This window comes from Priapulus caudatus, unplaced genomic scaffold (assembly GCF_000485595.1).
Source record: "Priapulus caudatus unplaced genomic scaffold, Priapulus_caudatus-5.0.1 Scaffold66, whole genome shotgun sequence".
In the NCBI taxonomy this organism is placed as follows: domain Eukaryota; kingdom Metazoa; phylum Priapulida; class Priapulimorpha; order Priapulimorphida; family Priapulidae; genus Priapulus; species Priapulus caudatus.
Genome location: NW_014577127.1, coordinates 409,550 through 420,549, shown reverse-complemented (window position 1 = coordinate 420,549; position 11,000 = coordinate 409,550).

Genomic DNA, 11,000 nt, shown 5'->3' with positions numbered 1-11,000 from the left:
GAGGAGACTGAAGGTGAGCGACTGAGAGAACCAGCGGGTACTTTGTTGTAAAGATAGGAGAGAGTGAAGATTAAGTGAACATTTTTGCCCCCCTCATGAATACTCGATGGCAGAAGGCGAAGCAATAATTAGCAATGATAGGATGAGACGCCATGGATGACGTTGCTCGTGCACTCACGCCCAGCGGCGATTTGTTCTCCAGGACACTCCATCTCTCTTTTCTTCTGTGTCTGTTCATCTCTCGCCTCTCTCTTCTCTCCTTCTCTTCTCTCTTCTCTCTCTCTCTCTTATTTCTTTCTCTCTCTCTTTGTCTCTCTCCTATCTCTCTTTCTTTTCTCTTTCTCTCTATCTTTCCTCACTCTCTCTCGCTCATATCCCTCCTCTGTGCTCTCTCCCCTCTCTATCCGCGCTTTTTTTTTGCCCCCTCTTTTTTTTCGCATTCTCATCTCTTTCTGTCTCTTTCACTCGCTCTCCCTCGCCCCCTTCTTCTCATTCTTTCTCCCCCCCCCACTCTTTCTCTCCCTCCTGCTTTCACCTCTATTCATGAAATTCATATGAAGGCCAGCGAGCCTTGGGTGTTGTTGTTGGAATCGCCGGCGACCTCCCCTCATCACTATCCGGCGCTGCGCGTGGCCAGCGGCTGGCTTGGACCCCGACGGCTGCGAGAATGCTGACTGATGGCTGTACTGCTTGTGCCTGCCTGAAGGGAGCACTGTGACACCCGACAGAGGATGAGCTGACAAGTTTAGGCTCTCTCATTTGTGTGCGGACCGTACTCCAGCTGAGCGTCTACGTGCTGCCGCAGTCGAGCGGCGAGAGGGAGAAAGGAGAGGGGGGCCAGCGATTAGCGAGAGGAGGCGGCAGAGGCGATGAGAGAAGGGGGAGGGAATGAAGATGGAGCGAGACAGAAAAGGTGGCGGAGGCACGGGACATACAGGAGTGGGAGAAGAGAGAGAACAGAGGACAGAGAGCGGGCCAGAACACCGAGAAAGACGGGAAGAGGCGATGAAGAGAGTGAGAGTGTAAGGGGGACTTGACGGGAGAGGGGGTTCGATGCAAGGAGAGAGAGAGAGAGAGGACGAGAGAAGGAGAGGACGAAGGAGGAGGCCAGCGTGGCCGCCCCGTAGGCAATGTCGCGAGTGGGTTTGTCTCGGTTGACTCCAGCGCAGAGTCTCTTCATCGTCCAGTGGAGTTCATGGTTCCCGCTATTATCGTGCCGCCGCGCCGCCTAGTGCTGCCCGTGCGGTTGTCCTGGGGACGCTGAGGCCAAATGGCCGCGGGGGCCGCGCTTGAGTGCTGCTGGACAACTTATGTAAAATTGTCGCCGGGCTGTAATATTCTCCGTTGATTACTCTAGAATATTGTGCTGCTGGCGTCACTGATGAGAGCGAGAGGGGCGTCGAGAGACATGACGAGGGGTAGATGTTGGGCCGTGAGGGAGAGTGGAGCAGGAGAGACGTGCGCGAGCGGTTGAGGGAGTGTGGTCGAGGGGCAGGAAACGAACGGGATGGAGCAGACGAGAGCGCGCGAGTGTGAGAAGATGTGACGGGTTCGCGGGGCGAGAGGACAGGACGGGATGGGGAGGGAAGCCGCGGTGTGAGAGAGTGACGGGTCGCGGATCCGGGAGGAAGGAACGGGATGGGGAGAGAAAGGAGAGCGAGTTTAGGAGTGAGCTCGTCGCGGGGGAGGAAGGGAAGAGAGATGGCGACGAGGGAGAGCGCGCAGTGTGAAGAGGTGTGGTCGCCGGGGTGGGAGTTCAAGGGAGGGATCCGGGGAGGATGAAGCGCGAGTGTGAAGGGTGACGGTCGCGGGGGGAGGAAGGAAGAGATGGGGGGAGAGGCGCGACGTGTGAGGGTGAGGTCGCGGCGGAGGAAGGACGGGATGGGAGGTGTCGAGCGCCGAGTTGAGAGCGTGAGGGGTCGCGGGCGGGAGGAAGGAAGGATGCGGGAGAGGGTGAGGTCGCGGGGGAGGAAGAGACGACGATGTGAGGAGAGCCGCGAGTGTGCAGAGGTGGAGCGTCGGCGGGGGAGGAACGAGGCATTGGGGGAGGAAGAGCGCGAGCTGTTGAGAGAGTGAGGTCGCCGGGGGAGGAACGAAGGTTGGGCAAGAGGAGAGAGCCGCGAGTGTGACGAGAGTGGGTCGCGGGGGAGGAAGCGACGGGGCTCTGGCTCGTGCGGCGGAGGGAGAACGCGAGAGTGTTGAGAGATCGTGAGGTGGCGGGCGGAGGTAAGGACGGGGATGGTGGAGAGAGAGCGCGAGTGTGAGAGAGTGAGTCGCGGTGGAGGGAAGGACGGGAATGGGGACGGGAACTGCAGAGCGAGTGTGAGGAGGGTGGGCTCGCGGCGGGGAGGAAGGAGGGATGGTGGAGAGAGAGCGAGTGTGAGAGAGTGAGGTCGCGGGAGAGGAAGCGATGGGCGACGTAGATGAGCGCCGAGTGTGAGAGAGTGACGGCCAGGTTCGGACGGGAGGAAGAGGCGGGCCCTTTGATGGGGAGAGAGAAGAGCGAGTGCTGACGAGCAGGAGTTCGCGGGTCGGGGAGGGAAGGAAGAGATGGCGGAGCAGAGAGCGCGAGTGTGAGAGAGTGAGGTCGGGGGGGGAGGAAGGCGGGTGGGGGAGAGAGCGCAGAGTGATGTGACCGAGAGTGATCGCCGGTCGGGGGGGGCGCGAGCGACGGGCATGCGGGAGAGAGGCGCGAGGTTGTGAGAGACCGTGAGGGTCGCCGGGGGGACGGTAAGGACGGGATGGGCGGGACGAGACGGGCGGTGAGAGCCGCACACCACGAGGGCCAATGATGTTGCTGGCGGCGGGAGAGGCGAGGGAGCGCGCGGAAGACGGACGCATGAGCGCGCTGCGTGAGAGGAAGAGAGAGCTATCGCGCTGCCGCTCTCTTCTCGCCACATGTTCTCTCTCTTTCTCTCCTCTCTGTCTCTCTCTCTCTCTCTCTCTCTCTCTCTCTCTCTCTCTCTCTCTCTTCTCTCTCTCTCTCTTTCGCTCTCTCTCTCGCTCTCTCTCTCTTTCTCTCTCTCTGTTTCTCTAGACTGTTTCTCTAGTCTTCCCAAATATCTCCTCAGGTTTCTCCCATTCTCCAACATATCCATTTGCCCGCTGTTATGAATGTTCACGCGAAGCTGGTATATGTTTAATCTGCATCTAAAGTAATGACTCTCTATTAATATAATTAAATTTCTCACGCGTGGAAATATTTAGAGAGAGAAAAAGTGGCAGTTTTGCCTGTCCGCATGCTTTGTTGTAATTAGGTGGTAATACTATTAGTGTATAACTAGTGTGATTACGTGTGTATTCAGAGTAATTAGCATAACGTGCATGTAGGCAGTCAGAAACTAGACAGAGGGCACTCACGGAGAGTGCATACTCCGCCAGCATTGTAACATGTATGTTTATCTAGTTGTATTGGCTTGCTGTTCGCTCGCTCTTTAGCAGCCGCCTCGTTGCTGCTGCTCGCTCACATGTTACACGACTTGACTGGACGCGCATCGCGCAACACCTACACACTAACACTGACTGGCCTGATGCTCGGTCGACGACACACAACCTAACAACGGACGCCACCGAGACCGATCACTATAACCTCCCTCCACTTCGCTTGGCGGGGTAAGTCGACCGCGTCGAGCAAATAGTAACAGCTCATTCCCTGCCAATTATGCTGGTATTATTTCAGTGGCTAAAAGCGCAATGTTCTATAATTGTAATTAAAACAATTGTCTATAATCAACGATTTAGATAAACTAACACGTGAATTTTTATTCGTTATCACATGATCACGGAATTCCGCTGATTACTGGTCACGTGATCTTGGACACGTTTATAACTGACCTTTAGTCACGTGACTATATGTCACGTGATTATTTGGGTCACGTATAGAATTATTTACGTGACATGAGTTTCACTTTTATTTACATTCGGTCACCGTGGTAAGCGCGAGAGATCGGCCCATACTTTTAAATGTCTTTTTGTAGTCTATAGAAGTTATCTAGTGAGTAGTAGCTACTAGCTAGGGAATTTCTTGCAGCTGCTTTTATCATAGTGCGCCTGGTCTTTAATTCCTGATAGTGAAGGATTAGCTTTGCTTGATTTGCAACTTTCATCGAAAGGACATTTTCGCGTATGCGGCGGCGATGAATGCGGAGACCGTAAGTGAAGGAGGTACGCAGGGCACACTCCCCAGATTTTCGGAACCCGCGCCGACTGGTTACCGTTGTAGAATCTTCGCCATCATGTGTCTGCCGAGCGCGTACGATGAGAGCTGATGACGTCGGCTCGGGGTGATGTGCAAGTTGATGCTGCGCTATGAGTACCACTGGCTGACTTCCATGAACACCCACACCTCACGCGTAAGCATCCGCGATCTTGCTCAGTTTGAGTCACACAGACGACGCCCGGCGCGTGCTTAGTCCTGTGTCGTATACTCGCAGAACAGGCGATAATTGACTTTCCCGACAGGATAATATAAACGCAGCGGGTTCGACTCGATGGATGCTTTAGGATGAGCGCCTGCTGTTCACGTCGCGCGCATTATACCTGGACATTACCCACGGCATCGTTTACCCAAACTGCATGCAAGCGGCCCCTTCGCACATCGCGGAGGCTTGGAGCCGATCGGCGGCGAGTAGCGGGCTGCAGGGGGGTGGCGAGATATATTTCTCCTGCCATAGAAAGTTCCGCCCCCGAGTCCCCGGATGTCAGATGCACCGTCCAGTGGAACGTCACCACCACTACGCCGGCGCGCGCCCCCGCCCCGGCCGCGAGCGTGGCTCGGACGGCGGCGCTCTCACCCCACCGCGCTTGCACCTGCGCGCGCTCCTCCGCTCGGTACCTGCATATAGGGCACATCCATCAATACGTCAGTTCGGAGCAACCAAAATAGCGCCGCGCCGTATGGGCGCCGGAAGTTTCTTCCTTGATGGTGGTTGGTCTTCGAAATTCGTCTATCGTTTATTATATTTATTTTCTTTTTTTCTATCTTTATCCATTTACTATTTTGTGTTGTCTGTTAGTTAGCTATTTATGTTAATAATTTTTAATAGGTTTAGGACCGGTGTGTCGCGCTCCCTAAGGTTGGGTCTAGGGTTAGAGTGAGCCGCAGTTTCACGCGCGGTCGGCCTGCGGTCGTCGGCGGGGCGTTACCCTGGTACTAGTGGGGCGTTAGAGCCGGCTTCAGAGCTCTCAGCCGGGCTTTTCTGCAGTGCGCGCGTCGTACTCGTGGCCGTGTCGACGTAGCCCCATCAAGGCAGCTAGGACTGCTTGCAGATTTCAACTTTACTTCGCGAAGATAGACCGAGTTTCGTAGCGCTTGGACCGCCTACACTGAGATTCACGCGAACCTTGTGCGATGGCATCCGAAACATGATATCCACGGCTAGCAGCGCCATCTGTCGTGAGATGTATGATCGTTTACCTTGCATGATTTGTCGTTTTCCGTGCTGTTCTGATCTGAGACAAGGCCCTTAGCTAGATAGAGATAAAGATGAGATCGGCGATAGATTAGCAGTAGCATCAGATAGATAGATAGATACGCACTAGATGGCTTAGATAGATGATCAGATTAGATATGATGATAGACTAGGGACTACGGCTACTGCAAAGACTTATGAGGCTGAGCCTGCTGGCCCGGTTCTGCCTCCCGCCTGTTCCTCGTCGCGTCACCTATCTCCCGGAGGGCCAGGCTCTTTTCTAGAAGCTAGAAGGTAGAAGGCACGCGGATTGTCGCGGCATTTTTTCACGTTATCGACTTTATCTCCCCGAGGGTCACTCACATTTCCTAAACAAAATGTCTTTTGACCCGTTTTGATGCTAGACATTCGTAATGCTCGATTCCTAAAAGCTTGGATTGGACATAGCGGATGTACCGGCGAGCGGCATCGCGTTGCGTCATTTTAGTCTCCAACGACAAAGCGTTTGGTAGAACGTGATGCCGCCATGATGACTAGGCCGCGCCGTAGGATTGATATTTGTGTCTATGCAATCCACAGACCTACGCCGCCACCAAGTTTTTTATATGTTTCAGGATGGCGGACGCTTGGACCACCAAATCGCCCGATCCTCATAGGAATAGGCATTCTGCTACGCCTAGACCGTTTCCTACGCATAGAGTTTGCGCACAAATACGAAATAACACGCTGTTAGCGCACTGCGCTACGTCCTGTCTGTCGCATTTTCGCATTATCCGTATCGAATAAGCCCGCCTTCTTCGTTGATGGGCTCCATGATGGGGCAGTCACCGACTGCTGAACCAGTTACTGTACCTTACTGTCTTTCGCCGCCTGTTTTTACTTTTCGTAAATTACTGACAATGCGCCTCCCGGCCGTGCATTTAGCATCGAAGTGGAAATTTTTGCGCCGCATTTCTCACTCGCGTGTCCGTAAGTTCAACGAGTGCGTCATTCATTGAACATTGCGCAGTTTTTCTTCAAAATTAAATAATTCCCGACAAATCCTAACCGCCTACTCGCATTGTTTCAGCCAATGAACTAGCTGTTATGGTGTGACAGTCTTGCCCGCCGCGCTTTCATGCTTGGTTAGCGGGCCTCGAACATGGTTGGGGGCAGGACACTCGCAATTTACAGCGGTGTCTCTCGTTTACCGAATATGCTTCCGCGCGTGACGTACGCCGTGTTCGAGGAGTTCTGTCGAGTTGATAACCTTCGTAAGTGCCTCAGCTTTCTGTAAGGTGCTGGAACATTTACCGCAATTTAGTGGGTGTCAGGTTAGTCACGGATCATGTCAACAGTAAGTAAACTAACAAGACGGTATAACCGCTATCATGCTTTCACATACAGTTCACCTATTTTACCACAGGTTGCGGTCGGGATCTTGTGAAAAAGACGATTGTGTGAATATTCTATTTTTTGATTGGACGTCCGTTGCCAAGTGCCTGTGCATTTCAACAGTCTTGTACGTCAATGCACGTTTGCCCGTCAGACAGCCACCAAACTTCAACACATTTCAGTGCTGTTATTGTTTTACGTCTGAATGCGTGATTGATCAGTTAGGGGTGCATTACCTGTAAAAGGGCGAGACATTTTTTCTTTGTCGGTTCCGAAAAACACAACTTCCGCGTCTGAAGTAATTTCATCGGGCCATTTTATTTGGAAGCTCTGCATACTGGCACCCACAACAAGCCCTTTTTGACTGAACTAGTCAACGAACATTCAAAGGTCTCGTATATTGCTCCTTTTTAGCGCGGCCGATAGCTTCTTATTCTCGAAACACAGTCTTCCCATTGTTATCTTCTAAAACTACAGACCATCGCTGACCGCTGCTGGCAAGACTTGCTCGTGCGCCCTCGAATTTGCGAATCGATTGAACCGGTCTGGCATTATGAAACCCCTGATCCTTCGCACACGCGATCTGTTCAGAATCGGTAGGTTTACAAACGGATCCTTCACTTTCATATCCCTGGTGTAGATGTACAGTATTTGTATGACCATGGCCAATGTGTCGATATTGTGCTTTATGGCAGCAAATGGGGGGCGCTGGATGTACAGGAATTGAGCAGAAATGCAGTAAGTAGGTTTAGTGAAAATCATCGCCAAGGCTTGACAAGCATGAACGTAGGAAGACCGGTCTACTACTCAACCGTTCTTCGTCCGGCATGGATAAACGGCCGTTGATCGGTGATGCTGATTCACGTACTGTGATTTGACTTGCGCATGCGGATTTGGCGATCTTAAATTAGTGTGTGCGCGGTTTTCCGATGATGCGGAAGTTTCCTCGCGTGAGCCATATTTTCTTTTTAGACAATTGCCTCAAAAGTCCTTCTCACGACTTCGAAGAAAACAATTAGCGGTTCTAACGTTAGCGGATGTAATTCGCGGACAATCAGATAGTGGCCCAGCTCGCGATTTGCTGTAGCAGCCACCGACTTGCACCACGTGGCGCACACCGGCTGTTCCGGATGAGATACGGCTAAACTGGGACATTCGGCTCTTTCTCTATTGGATGTTATAGGATGTTAAACCCCTCGGTACCTTACTTACTTGACACATATGATACAGACCTCTACCGCAGTTGCAGCGTGTATGGGTTTATAATGTGTTTAATTCCAGCGGTGCACGCGCGGCGTTCGAAGTATAGGCGGTTGGTGGCTGCAGCATGTGTTAATAATAATATCTGATCGTGTGAACGTACATAATGGCGATGGGAAGTTACCTTACCCTGTCTGTGCCATGAGCATGAGCTGTGATCACGATGATTAGGCGATAGGAGATAGGGAACACCCGGTTCTGCTGTGGAATGAGCCGTTCCCGTGTGCCATGAAAGAGAACAGACGGGAACGATTAACGCGGGTGCTAAACGTTGACCACTGCGCTTTTCGCCCCTTGTTCTGGTGCTGTCGACTGGTAGAGCGTGCGACAGTACCACGCGGGGTCATGACCCTATAAGCCGCAAAGCGCTCGATAGACCGAATATGAAAAGGGAGCCTATAGACCGCAAGGTCGTAGACCGAAGCTGTTCATATCACTAGTTAAATACTTTATGTCAATGTGTGACAAACACGCACGACGCGCACACGCAACACACAACGCACGGCACGGCCACACGCACGCAACACGGCACGGCACACGCAGACACAGACGCAGACACTAAGACACCAGACACGGCACACGCACACGACCAGACACCGCACACACGGATGTGTGAGCGGCCCTGACGATGAGAACTTAGAGTCTATGACATCCTGAATGACGAGGGTGTTAGCAGCTATTCTCCGGCTTATCAGCCCTGGCGACACTCGCACGGCTCATCCAGAATGCGGAAACTCACGAATATTGGTGTCAGTTACTTCATCAAGAATCGGGGACAAAGATCTAGTGCACGTCATTAGTATATTGCCTTCAAGCTTACAAACCCACATATACGCTCACTCACACACACACACATACACACACACACACACACACACACACACACACACACACACACACACACACACACACACACACACACACACAAAACAGATGAGACTAGACAGAGGGCACTCACGGAGAGTGCATACCTTTGCCAGAATGTAACATGTATGTGTTACGAGCTGGCTCGCTGCTGGCTGCTGCTAACTGACTCGCCTGCTGCTGACTCGCCGCTCGCTGGTGGCAGCTGCTGACTCGCCGCTCGCTGGTGGTTGCTGCTGACTCGCTGCTCGCTGACTCGAGTCACTCGACGCGCTATCGATCGCGCCGCGCGGACTGGACACACACACACACACACACACGAACACACACACGAGACCGATTACATTACCTCCCCTCCACTCCGTTACTTCGTTAACTCCGTGGGCGGAGGTAATAATTGTCTGTCACTGTGTGTTGATGTATATGTTTATTCGTTTGTTGCGCCAACATGACTTGCATACGATAACACTCATGATTTTATTGGTGGAATACGGGTAGATTTCTTTTTATTCATTTTGTTTTTAAGCCCTTTTATAATTGAAATAATTTTATAATCTACAAGTGAGCGGAGCGACCAAGCGCCTTAGGAACGCGTGACTTTTTAATTTTCATCAAAATATAATTTTAATCTTTTCGATAATATGAGAAAATGTTTGCTCTACATTTATGGTATTAATTTGTGCGAGCGAGCGCCTCGGAGAAATTGTGTGTGTGTGTGTGTGTGTGCGTGCGTGCGTGCGTGCGTGCGTGCGTGTGTGTGTGAGAGAGAGAGAGAGAGAGAGAGAGACAGATTGTCCCGTTGGGCAATCATGCGTGTACGCGAGTCGTGAGATCACTGTGTGAGTGGATGTCCGGATGCGCAGCCTGGAGGCTAGGCGACCGGTTCCGGACGCGTAGCCTGGAGGCTAGGCGACCGGTTCCGGATGCGCAGCCTGGAGGCTAGGCGACCGGTTCCGGACGCGTAGCCACTGCGTATTCGAATCTATGCGTATGCGCATCTTTACACCTTGAACACATAACCTTCGGTCTATAGGGCTGTAACCATACAGGGCTATCTGTGATCATGGCAGAAGCGGTGTGTGTTTGCTTAGTAAAAACCTAGAGACGAGAACAACACGTAATAATTAAATGCGACCACGTCATGGCGCGCGAGCACGCTATGTAAATTTACATTGATTAGCACGGCCCGTCTTGGCACGCACGTACGCACGCACGCACATACAGACCAACGGCCGCAGAGACAGACAGGCCGGAATTTCACCCATTTATATCTGTGGATATATAAGAACAAGAACGTATAAAGAAGCCTTCTTTATACTCTCTTGATAAGAACATGCACATGTACATGTATGTACACACGTCCGCATGTATTATATATTAATAACATGTTATTATAAACAGCACAGTACTTCGCCTGAAGGCAGTGATGTTCTGTGTCTTGTTCTAACCACAGGTATCTAGAACTACGAGTGTCCATAAGTCCAGCTGGCGCTTGTTGCTTGTAATAGGGTGGCATGCAGTAAGAGTACTGTAGTAGTAACTGTTGCAGTGAGCTGGTGAGGTTGGTAGGGTGCTAGGGGCTGTGTAAGACTAAGACACACGTAGAACGCATTGCTAATAACCACGACTTATAACTGGATTGGCGTTCCTTAATGAGTGTGGAATTTTCGCTGAAATCTGATTAGATGAGAGATTGCGTGTTTTTGTCCTACATGCTATACATCGTACGTATGCTGGGGTATTCAGCTCTTCGTCATTGTTACCCGAGCAACGAGAAAACGCTTCTTGCTGCTTCCGAGAAATCTACTGTAAAATTCGCAGTGCTGCGGTATATATATATATGTGTGTGTGTGCGCGCCTGCGTGCGTGTGCGTGTGCGTGTGTGTGGCGTGCGTGCGGTGCGTGCGGTGCTTGTGTGTGTGTGTGTGTGTGTGTGTGTGTGTGTTGTGTGTTGTGTGTGTGTGTGTGTGTGTGTGTGTGTGTGTGTAGTGTGTGTGTGTGTGTGTGTGTGTGTGTGTGTGTGTGTAGTGTGTGTGTGTGTGTGTCGTACGTCGATGTCGTAGTGTGTGTGTACGTTACGTACGTTAGTTA